This window comes from Hipposideros armiger, unplaced genomic scaffold (assembly GCF_001890085.2).
Source record: "Hipposideros armiger isolate ML-2016 unplaced genomic scaffold, ASM189008v1 scaffold_21, whole genome shotgun sequence".
Taxonomy (NCBI): domain Eukaryota; kingdom Metazoa; phylum Chordata; class Mammalia; order Chiroptera; family Hipposideridae; genus Hipposideros; species Hipposideros armiger.
The window spans coordinates 6,736,462-6,749,915 of record NW_017731371.1 but is presented as its reverse complement, the minus strand read 5'-3'; positions in this window follow the sequence as shown (position 1 = coordinate 6,749,915).

Genomic DNA, 13,454 nt, shown 5'->3' with positions numbered 1-13,454 from the left:
GGAGGGAGGGAGAAAGAGAGAGAGAGAGAGAGAGAGAGAGAGAGAGAGAGAGAGAGAGAGAGAGAGAGAGAAGAAGAGAGAGAAACTACAGAACCACAGAATCTAAGAATAGTAGGAAAGCATTACATGGTCTAATACATGTGTACATGTAGTTGAAGACCAAAAGGGAGGACAGAAGAAGCATCTGAAGAAAAAAGTCTGAGAAAATAATTTTATTTTAAAAAGCCATCAACCACAGATATATAAAACTCAGGGCATCAAATATTTTAAAAATCACATTTAATCTGGTAAAATCCAGACATAAAAAGAAAACCTTGCAGGCAGTCAAAGAAAAAAGTACTGATAGCAGAACAAAAATAAGAACGATAGCAGATTTCTCATCAGAAACTAGGAAAGTTAAAAAAACATTAACTCAGAAATCTACACATAGTGAAAATATCTTTTCAAAAGCTGGAGAAATAGACTTTTCAGGGAAAACAACAACAACCCCAAATCCCAGAAACCATTACCAGTAGAACTGCAGCATAGGAAATGCTAAAAGTTCAAGAAAAATGAACCTGATACCAGACAGATACTTGATCTCTGGACATGGTTAAAATGAAGATAAATATAAAACATTTTTCTTCTTGTGTTTAATTGCTCTAAAATGTAATTATCTGAAGCAAAAAAAAAATATGGGAAGGAAGAATTTGTAATATGTTGTTTTAAAGTTCTTACACTACATCAGAAATATAAGAATATTATTTGAAGGTAGACTAGTTATTTAAAGATGTTTATGGTAAACCCTAGGGAACCCACTTTTAAAAAGTGAGAAGTATAAAAAATTAAGCCAATAGTGGAGGTAAAGTGGAAGCAAAAGAGAAAAGTTCAATTAATAAAATGCAGGCAGAGAAAAAGAAGAAAGAAGATATAATGAAACAAGTATAAATTTTCAGCAAGATTGTAGCTTTTAACCATATAAATAATTACATTACATTAAATGTAAATGGTCCAAACATATTAGAAGATAGGGATTGTCAGGTGGATTTAAAAATGACTCAAATTGGGGGTGGCCGGTTAGCTCAGTTGGTTAGAGCACAGTGCTCATAACACCAAGGTTGCTAGTTCGATCCCCACATGGGCCACTGAGCTGCACCCTCCACAACTAGATTGAAACAACTATTCGACTTGGAGCTGATGGGTCCTAGAAAAACACACTGTTCCCCAATTAAAAAAAAAAGTGTGTGTGTGTGTGTGTGTGTGTGTGTGTGTGTGTGTGTGTATCAGAGAAAGTTTCCTTGTTTTAGAAAAAATAAATAAAAATAAAAATGACTCAAATATGCATGTGCTTTCTATAAGAAACACCTGTCAAGTACACAGAAATGTAGTAAAAGACAATGGAAAATAATATATTGTTCAAACACAAATATAAAGAAAACTGGACTGGCTATATTTATCCCAAAGAAAGTAGACTCAGAACAAGGAATATTACCAGGGATAAGTAGGTACACTGCACAGTGTTAAAAGGGTTTACTCACTAAAAAGTCATATACATCTAACAAAAGAGTTTAAAAATACATGAAACACACCAAAACTATAGCTCGGGTTTTCAATATTCTTCTCTCAGTAATTGACAAAACAAGAGCAAGTCACTAAGGATACTCATATAAGAACTGCAAAATATTACCAGACAACTTGACCTAAGTGACATTTATAAAACAACAACAAAAAACACACAACAAAATAAATACACATTATTTTCAAGTATACATGTCTTGAGGAAGGGTAAGATGAACATTATATTAATTCTGAGACATCTCCAGAGTTCTCTCTTTTTTAGGGAGACACTAACTATGGTTTCCAAGGCATGTTTGTTGTTCAAAAATGCCCTTTGTTCAGAGGCTTTAACTGTGCAGGAATGCAAGATATACAGGGAGAATTGTTTCCCTATAACAAGAAGCTATAAGATATTTCAAGGAATCAAAATCATAGAATTTATATTCTATGATGCAATTAAATTAGAGACCAATAACAAACAATGAAGTCAAGGTCAAAGAGGAAGTCACAAGTGAAATTAGAAGACATTTTCAATTAAAAGAAAACAAAAACAAAGTATCGAAGTTTATGATATACAGTTAAAACAGTGTTTTAACTTTATAGCATTAAAACTTATATTTGAAAAAGAAAAACTGCCTTAAAGTTTTTACCTTAAGAACTTAACAAAAATGAGCAAATTAAATTCTAAGCATACAGAAAATAAAGATAAGAATAAAAATCAATGAAATTGTAAGAGACAGAGAAAGGGAGAAAGAGAAAAATCAATAAAACCAGAAATTGAATCGTTGTAGGGATTGATAAGATTGATAAACTTCTTAACAGGCTGATTAAAAATAAAATGCAAGAGAGAGAGAGAGAAGACACAAAATACCAATATTAGGAGAAAAGGGAATTTTGGGGGCCTTCTAAAGATACAAAAAGAATAAAACAGTATTATCATAAAGTGTTGCCCATAAATTCAACAATTTAATGAAATATATCAATCCCTGGACAGACACAACCTGGCAAAGCTCATTCAAGAAGAAATAGGTTATCTGAATAGTTCTACATCAACCAAAGGAATTAAACTTGAAGTTGAAACACTTCCAGCAAAGAAATCTCAAGGCCCAGATTATTTCACTGATGAGTTCTACCAAATCATTAAAGAATAACACCAATTTTACACAAACTCTTCAAGAGATTAGAAACACTTTAACAATGATTTTATAAAAACAAAACCAGTAAAAGATATACAATTTAACATCTTTCATGAACCCAAATATAAAAATTCCTTTACACAATATTTGCAAATTTAATCCAGCAATATGAAAAAGATAATGCCTCATGATCAAGTGGAATTGACCCTGGGACTGTAAGGCTGGTTTAACATTCAAAATTCAGCCAACAATAGGCAACATAATCAGTAATGTGGTAATAACTCTGTATAGTGCTAAGTGGGTACTGCTGAATAACAGTTGAATAACTATGATACACACCTGAAGCTAATATAATATTGTATTGAGCTATATTTTAATAAAAATCTATTAAAAAAGAAAAAGAAAAAAAAATTAAAAGAAAAAAAAATTTCACCCAACAGAATTCATCATGACAGCAGACTAAAGAAAAGCAACATGTTCATCTCAATAGATGCAGAAAAAGCATTGCCAAAATTCAGCATCCATTCATTATAAAAAACACAGCAAATTAGGAACAGAGGAAACTTGCTGAATCTGATAAAGAACATCTGCAAATCCCCCAGAATTAACATGATATTTAATGATGAAAGTTTTTGAGTGCTTGCTCTCTAATATTGTGAAAATTGTAAGAATGTCCTCTTCCATTACTTATGTTTGATGTCCTGGCCAAGTGCAATGAGGCAAGAAAAATAAAAAGCATACAGTTTGCGAAATAAGAAATAAAACTATTTCTATTCACTGATTATGATTGTCTATGTAGAAAACCCCAAGGGATATGTAGAAATGTTATTAGAACTGAGTATAGCAAGGTTTTGAAATACAAGACAAATATATCTAAAAAATGAGTGGATAAGTAAATAAATGTATTGCTATATCTAGTCATAAAATATTTAATACTTAGAGCGGGCCGAGTGGCGCTTTGGTTAGGAATTGGCTTGGGGAGCTAGCTCTGAGCAGCAGGGCCCCAGCTCAGATCCCATATGAGGGCCAGTGACGCTGAGCCCTCTACAGCTAGGATGGTGAACAACAGCTTGACCTGGAGCTGGGCTGTCGTGAGTAGCTGGTGATGGCGTAGGCTGCAGTGGGGCTGGCCAGCAGCTGGCGGGAGCTTTTGTGAGCAACCGTGAGCTATCCAATGGCTGGTGAATGACTGCCTCACCCAGGAAAAGCACAATGATAATATCAACATGAGCCAGTGAAGCGACGTCGTCCACAACTAGACTGAAGAACAAAAGGATAGCAACTTGTCTGTTCCCCTTCCCTGATTCCCCAACGCTGTTCTCCTCTCCCAATTCCCTAAAAAAAAAAAAAAATTAAAAACTTAAATTAAAAGAAAAAAAACTGTACTGTTCCCAATTATACCCAAACACATGAAATACTTAGGTACAAATTAAAATGTAAGATGAAAGGAATTAAGAAAGCCTAAATAAATGCAGAGCTATACTATGTTTATGGATTAGAAAACTCACTATTTTTAAGGTGCCAGTTCTCCCTAAATTAATCTATAGATTCAACACATCCCAATCAAACTCCCAGCAAAAATTTTTTTGACAGTGATGTGTTTATTCTAAAATCTATATGAATACTCAAAGGAACTAGAGTACCCCCAAAAAATGCTGAGTGAAAAATTAGAAGACTCAGATTACTCAATTTCAGACTTAATATAAAACCATAGTAATTATGACAGTGTGGTGTTGGTGACAAGCAAACATACAGATCAAAAGGACAAGATGGAGAGCCCAGAAACAGACCCATAGGAAAAAAAAGGACCTAAATTATACCTCATACCATATACACAATGGATCTAAATATAAAGCCTAAGTTAAATTAATTGAAATTTTAAAATACCATTTAATATAATATCAAAACTTATTAAATGTGTGGAGGTAGATGTAACAGAGTAATATGCAAGTACTGTACGATTTAAACTAAAAATATTGTAAAGATATTAAAGATAAGCTAAGTAATTGGAGAGGTATATCATGTTCACAGTGTGGACTGCTTACTATTAAGATGTCATTTCTCTCCAATTTGATCTGTAAATTTAACAAAATATGCAAATGTCAGCATATTTATTCATATAAAAAGCTGATTCTTAAATTTATATAAAGATGCAAAGGATCTAAAATAGCTTACGGAAGTTTTTAAAGGAAAAGCCAAAGTGGTGGGAATTAAATGATCTAATTTCAAAACTTGTGATAATGCTACAGTAATCAAGACTGAATACAGATAGTTCTACAGGTCAACTGAACAAAACAGGAAGCTCAGAAATGTATCCACAATATATATGGTCAGTTGATTTTTCCATTACGTTTCAAGATAATTCAATGTATTAAGAAAAATATTCCCACAAAATGGTGCTAAGAATGACTGGTTATGTATATGTAGAAAAATAGTAAAACTGGACTCTTATCCCACACCATACATGAAAATTAACTTTAAATGTATCATAGATTTTACATAAAAGATAAAATTATAAAAATCCTAAAAGAAAACATAGGAGAAAATCTTCACAAGTCTTGAGGTAGGCAGTTTTTCTAGATGGGAAGCAAAAAGCATAGATCATGAAAGTCAAAATAATTTTGCTCTCTGAAAGTCACTATAAAAAAATGAAATAAGACACAGACTAGAAAAAAATATTTCAATGCAAATATCTGTATACAAATTATGTCTTAGGAAAAAATTGTAAAAATCTAAATAAACCTTGGCAATATAAAATAATGATAATAATAAAAAAAATAATGTCTTGAGTTGTTAAAACAAGGCAAAAATGCACGGCAACCTTAAGTTCTTAAATATATAAGAAATAAATAAGTCAACATTTTCTAAGATCCTTGTATTATGTGCAAGGGAATTTTAAAAATTGAGTTTAGATTTTGATATAGTTTAAGATGGAAGAGTAACCACTTATATTAGAGAAGCAGAATTTATAACTTCTGATTAACATTATTTTTTATAATTGATAAAAACATTTAATTATTCCAGGAGTCCAGAAAGGAAAGAAAGAGCATAACCTATAATGTGCAAGACAAAGGGTACAAAATAAGTCTAAGACTATCAGTCTCAGTTTTTCAAAAATCAACTTTAATATATTTATAAAACACATCGAAACATAAAGTTGAAAGTAATATGATGGAATGAGTTTTACCATGCAAATTATCACCAAAAGATAGTCGTAGTATTAATGTCATACAAAACAGACATCAAAGAAAAAAAGCATTACTAGAGAGATGATCACTTGATGGTGAAAAAAATTCTGTTCCCCAGGAAGATATCAATTCTCAATTTTAAATCTGGATGATCCTAATAACAGGCCAAAATATATGAAAACCTAGTGAAAGGGAAATGGAACTTATGTTCTTACCAAGTTGGTCAGAGTTCAATATTTCAAAAACAGAATATTTTTTTTCTTAAAAAATGCCAACTACATTCTAGTAGAATTTAATTATCTGATTTAAGTATTGTATTTCCCCTATTCACAATGACTAAAGCATCTTGTGTTCACTAGGCCCCCAATAACCAATCACCTTCCTTTTCACAAAATCTCCTCAGATGGAAAGTGTACAGTGTGGGTATGTTTCACTCCATTTCTCCTACTAACTGTTAGCACAGCACATTCCTGAGCTAAAACCCTCTTTAACTGGTGTTGCAGAAAAACTATGACATAAAATGATCAATGTTGTGCCACTTAAAGCCTAAACATGAAAAATGAAAGTTGAAATGTTTATTTTGGATTCAAGAGTGAGCATACTGGAAAAGATTTAACATGTTGATAAGAATAATTTTTCTTCTCTCCATCTGTTTCTGTTACAGGCTGATCCTCTCCTATAAAACACACAATCTGCCAGTCCATACCATGTGTCAATCATAAAACAAAGATGCTTGGGGGGTAGATAATCTTTAAATGACATCTCTGCTAGTGATGACATAAACATGGAATTATGTGAAATTTTTGTTTGTTTGTTCTAAATTTTCTGTGGTTTAAAAAAAAGGATTACAAAGTCAACTCTGGCAACATTCGTCTATGTAGTTTAATGCCCTTCACATGGGGAACATTGCTGAAATTTTGAAAAAATTTAGTAAAATAAGTCTTCTAAAGGACCCTTAATATAAAAAATTTTTTCTTTGTATATATTTTGGTGAACCAAATAATTCTTTGAATATAATTCAAAGAATTATATACTCAATTATTTGAATAATGTATATAATTTTGAAGTTGGTATTTTTACATTATATACATACTAAAGACATATTGGTCGCTGTCAACTATCGAAGGCTTATAGAGTTATAAAACTAGAATTTAACATGAAAGTTGATGTCTAGTGATTAAACATTTTCTGCATATTTGCTTAATTTCAATGGGTGAAAACACAACTTAATATGCTTATTATGACAATATTTTCTCTCAAGTGTATAAACGGGCTTGTAGTGAGGCAGGATAAGTAGCCTAGGGAATTGACCTCCTCCTCCAGGCTACAACATGAGGCAGGTTTCAGTTTCATTAAGAACCTGTATCTGGCACCTGTGCTAGAGAAAAAACAAAACCAGTTTTATCCAGCAGGGCCAGTGTCCCTGATTGGGACCTGACCTTTAGCTAATTATAATGTCAATATATAATAACATAATTTACATTGTGGTTACTCTGAATCCCATCATACATCTGAAGCCATGACAGTTCTGGAGAAATCAAATAAGGACAAAAGAGGGGGAAACTGAGGGTCCCCATCTACTGGGAAAAGACAGAGGAGTCATGTCAACATCACATCCCCAACTCCTGCCCTGGGAGGGATAAAATCCCTGATGGGGACTTCCTCAGGGCAACTCAATCTCCGAATTCGTCAGCATTTCCACCTCAAGTGTGTACTTTCGCTTTAATTAACTCGGACTTTCCTGCATCTGTCTTGCCCTTGAATTCTTTCTTGAGCAGACAAGAACATGGTCACTGCTGCTTTGGGTTGAGTCCTGTCCTGGACATCCCCTTGAGAACAATAGCCCAAACATCAGTGACTGCCTCTCCACATTTCAGGAAAACACTCTCTAATGTTTGGGACTCAATTTAGAGTTATGACAGAAACACAAGTTCAAGTAGCTCAATCAAAATGTGGGATTTCCATAGAAGCAAAGGAAAAGCAGCTCTGGGTAGTTCAGGTAGTCAGGACACCCTGCCCACTTCTAATCTCTGCTGCTTCTGCGGATGGGCTTTGAGCTCTCCTAGAGTAGTTTCTTCTGTATCATTAGAGACATGTCACAGATTCTCTGGATTCATGCCTGAATTACAAAAGTAATCCATGATGACAGCAAAACCTCAACAAAACATATAAAATGGAATGTAAGACTTCCTCTCAATTTATCAGGAAAATATGCAGGCAATTTTTATCAGAACTAAAGGACCAGGGTCTCAAAATTATAACTGACTACTCTGTGCCTAGTGTAATTTTACTCCTTCAAGGCTCTTGACCAACCAGCCAGGCCACTAGTCACTTTCCAGGTGTCCACATATATGTATACCTCATGCCACTTCTTTATCCAGGCAAAGGGCACAGGCAAAAGTAGCTCCTGAAATATTTTGGACCTTGATAAAGACTAAGTGCCTGACCATTAAATACCAAATGACTATACAATGGCAACTTCATATCATGATCTGAATCTTATTAGATCCACTATTAATAATTAGTCTGGGATATCTGGCATAGGAGTATACTACAATTATCCAAGGCAAAGTGGGATATGAGGTCACTCTACTTCTAGATGGCCAACTAAAAGAGAGGGAAATAAGTGAGTCTGATTTCCAGATCACAAATTGAACACCATGTTGGTGCTAGCTGTAGGTGAATGCTGGCACCACTCAGACCATTGGAATAAAGAAATGCCAGAAGCAATGTGTGACATGGAGTGTTGCCATGATGGAGAATGATTTAGTCACATTTTAAAACACACCTTCTGTCAACTGTAGCTCACACCTGACTGCACTGGACAAGTTGAAATTTGTCACACACTGTTACTAAGGTTTGACATGCTGCTTCCTCTATTGAAGATCCCTGCTTTTCCATTGGATGACACTCAGCAGCAGCATTCACTGTATTTTGTGATCACAACGGAAAGGCTCCGTGTCACCCATCACTTCTGGTATGGAAATCTCTGTCAAATAAAAACATCACGGTGTGTCCTCATCCACTTTATTCACCAGATCTGGCACCATGAAACTTCTGGCTTTTCCCCAAAGTCAAAATGACCATGAAAGGTAAATGTTTTGAATCGATTTAGGACATTGAGGCAGCCACAACAACACAACTAAAGACACTCACGAAAGAGGACTTCCAGAACTGCTTCAGAAAGTGGCAAGAATGATGGGATAAGTGTGTTCAAAGCAAGGAGGAGTATTTTGAGGGGGATTAATGGTTATCGTGAGCTCCTGAAGGGGCAGTCACCACCTTTCAGTCTCTTCCTGAAGTCAAGGGGACATTAATCCCTCGGCAGGGCCCTATGTCCCTGCATGGTACTCGTGACGCGAGTGGGGAACAAAGTCCCGACACACAGGTTCGGAAAGAGTGAGTAACAGCTTTATTTGGGAAGCAATGTTCCTCCAGAGGCCAATGCTCTGGTAATCACAGTAGGTTATAACATACAAGATAAAACAGAATTTAATAGCAAACCAAGTCCCAGAGTCAATCAAGATGGAGAAGGTCCCTGGTCCGGGAGAGACGGCTGGGCCCATGATGGGTCTGAGGTAAGCTGGTATTGCAAGGAAGAACTTAGGAGAGTCCCAGAGTATCACGGCTTGCACCTCTCAGAGGGTCCTACCTAGCCAGAGGGCCCAGGCAGACTGCTCCTGGCATTGCTCTGAAGCTCTGCTTTTATCCTCTTTTCCTTGGGCTTGTTCACTTCTTAGGTGATAACCAGAAGTTGTTTTGGTGAACGTGTTTGCCACTCAATTTTGTTACGCACAGTTTCACACAAAAACATAAACATGTTTACTTTCATGTGTATGCTCTATACATAAACATGTTTAGTTTTACTATACTCTTATCAGTCTCACACCTACCAGTAAACAACTTGTTTTGCAAGCCTCAACCCAAAACAACCTTGCTTACAGTATATTTTATTTGCTCTACACAATGGTAATGTTTCTTTTACTGAAATAAAATTGTTTTTATTAAAACATTCACTGTATTGGTTGATCACACTTTGTACTTGTGGTTTTGAAAGGTCCCTCCAGAAGGATCTTCAATCAGTGGGTTCTAGGTCAGGGAACTGGCTTTGATTTGGAAACTGAATGAAGAGCCATGGTTGTTTTCATTCCAGTGGCTGCCATCAGCCTTCTGCTCACCAAGTTTTTATTCTTTTGTTTTTTCTGTTGTTTTTTGTTTTTTGTCAGACAAGCCAAGTCATATCCAAATTAGTCATTTATCTACCTCACCATTTGTACACCAGGATTTATTAGCCACCTGCAGATGTCTGTGGGCCAAAGCACGCTTGAAGTAATTACGTCCACCTTGCCCAGGTAGGTGAGTGCCACTAGCTGGCTTCTGCAATTCCTGAATAACATCACTCCCTTCATACTAGAAAAGCCATGCATCTGCTGGAGTCTATCCAGACTACAGGCTTCTCACAATGCTGACTTCTTCCCTGGACATTCCATTGTCCTAGTGAATCAGACATGTACATTGCCGTGCAGTAGATGGAGTTTGGGCTTCATAATTATATGGGTCATGTTTCAGTATTGGCTCAGCTACTTACTAACTGTGACATTAACTTCTTTGAGCTTCAGTTTGCTCAGCTGCAAATATGGAGATAAAATGATCTACCTTGTAATGTTGCTTTTATGATTCAGAAAACTCTAGGACAGTGGGTCTCAGCCTTCCTAATGCCGTGACCCCTTAATACAGTTCCTCATGTTGTGGTGACCCCCAACCATAAAATTATTTTCGTTGCTACTCTATAATTGTAATTTTGCTACTGTTATGAATTGTAATGTAAATATCTGATATGCAGGATGTATTTTCATTGTTACAAATTGAACATAATTAAAGCATAGTGATTAATCACAAAAACAATATGTACTTATATATTGTGAAATATTTATTTCTAATTACAAATAAATGAAATTTTGTCTTGAAGCCAGGTACTCGTATGTGGGCATATCTGCATGTGGGTGGACCCACCTGGAGAAGGCTAGAGGAGCCGTGTCTCGGTTCCTAAGACCATTGAAAATATATGTTTTCCAATGGTCTTAGGCGACCCCTGTGAAAGGGTCGTTCGACCCCCAAGGGGGTTGCGACCCACAGGTTGAGAACCGCTGCTCTAGGACAATGCCTAAGACACATATGCACTCAAAAATGTTTTCCCCTTCTTTCCTCTTCATCCCTAACATCTCCTCACTGTCCATACCCACCTTTTACCACTTACACACAATCCACTCACTCTATCTGTAAGTTTTGCTAAAAATTCTCAAAAACAGTGAAGGCATTAAGCAGTGTCAGTGATTCCTTTCCTTCTTTTCCTATAGTCTTCCCCCTCCAAGTTCCACTGAGAACATAGGAAAATATGCCAAATTTGCAGCAAAGGCTTGTCCTACAATTTTAAACTCAAATTAGAAAATTAAGATATTGCTAGGATTTGCAGAAACTGCAAAAGCTAATGTATTGTCCATATTCTAGAAAATCACTATTTCTGGCTAAGAAATAAGCAGTATTAAAATTGAAAAGAGTTTTAGCCTCTTGCAAATATTAATTTCAATGGAGATTTTTTTTTCTAAATACTATACTTAATTCATAGAGATTTTTACAAAATTATACTACTTTAGCACCAAGAAAAGTGTTATGGAAACTATGGCCTAAAACTCTTAACTACCCAATTCTGTTTTTTTTTCACTTAACTCCATATTTAAAGTTCTTTTAAAACAGGCCCACCACCTGTCTTTGTAAAGTTTTATTGGACACAGTCACACCAATTCATTTACTTACTGTCTATGGCTGCTCTTGGGCTACAACATCAGAGTTGAATAGTTGTGACAGATACCAGCTAGCCCATCCAGAAAGCCTAAAATAGTTATTCTGGACTTTTACAGAAAAAGATTGCCAGTCTCTAACATTGACCATGAGTGATGTCATCGATGACCTTGTTCAAGTTCACATCACAAATATTTAAACCAACAGCAGCAAGATGTAGGCATTGCTGAATAAATCTGAAATCACTGAATGAAGGCTATGTTCAGAGTTCGTATTCTCTTTCTTATACTTGTAACTATTTTCAATCTGTGTGAATGGCCATCTTCCAAAAGGTGAACCGAATACTGAGCTCTTCTCTAACACAGACATCTTTAATTACAAACATTCTGGATGATGTCTTCCAACAGACTAAGAAGTTCTTACACATTGCTTTGCTATCCTAAATACTATATATGTAAACTGTAAATAGTAGCTTATTCTATATAAAACTTCTAAAGCATACTTAATGAAAGCTCTAGAACACAACTTTCCTTTTTAGCTCTAGAACACAACACAAGGAAACTACGTAACCTCAGATTAAAGACACTACTATCCAGGCTTCAGCTTCCTCGAATCCCAGCCAAAGTTCTGTAATTTAACAGTAGGCATAAGACAAGAAGTGTAAAAGTTTCACTACTGTAACAATAAAGTGTGGACCCAACCACACATATTGTTTTGTTACAACAGAATGCAAGTAATTTATGACAAATGCTTTTCTTCATTTTCATCAATCATGCCTTGAAACTTACTGGTAAGACTCCCATTTTATTAAGAATGAGTAAAAATGCTGAATAAAAAATCAAAGCAGTGCCCTGTCACCTTGATTCCTGGCTGCACTTGGATTCTTAGTGATGTTTTTATAGGGAGGAGACTCTGGTTCTTTCCAGTGTCGTCAGGTTGTCAATCTCTTGGAAATTCTGAATCCCAGTTTGATTTGTAGCTGCATAATCTCACTGGTTTTAATCTCCTTCTCTGAAAATGCTTTTCCTACAACACATGACTCGATTGAATCCAAAGCACCTTTGCTCTTGGCATTGCTTATTAGGCCTTTCCTATCGCCTTGACTTCGTTCCCTCTCCTTCTGCCTACCCGGCCTTCGTTGCTTGCTAAAATAATACTTAGAATAGATAGCATCTGTGAAGAAAAGAAATTATTACTGAACAAGTCAAAACCCACGTCTAATTCCAAGTAGAGAAAACGTCCCTGGTTTTTATTTGTAAATTGGCCCATGACTAACCTGATTTGCTGATAAGCTTGGATTGTCTGGAGCAGGCTCCCTCGCATGTGTGGTAGAGGGTTCTGAGTTTCACAGAGGCATGTTGGCCCCTATAACCTAGTCCCATTTCATCATGCAGCCTCAGGGCCTTGTCAACTCCTGTCCAGTTCAGTTGCACTGCTAGGATTCCTGGAGCACTATGACCTACTATGACCCCCCTCCTTCCTCCAAATCCCCTTATCCACTGCACACACCCTCTTGATTTCTCTTCACCCATCTAAATACTACCTGTCCTCAGCCCTCAGCCTGGCACGATACTTTCTCTGACCCCTCCAGTTTGTAACTTTTTTCTACAAAAGTCCTTTAGCACTATCTCTTCCACTCCTCAGGTTCTACATGTGCTAACTTAGAAGCTCATTTCTCTTTTTCATCATGTTGTCTTATTTCCAGTGTGTTGTCCAATATCTTCCCCAGTATTCACAGCAATTCCCGAAATGACTCTGGTCTTTCCTGAGCACATGACTATCCTAGTCCAGTCAC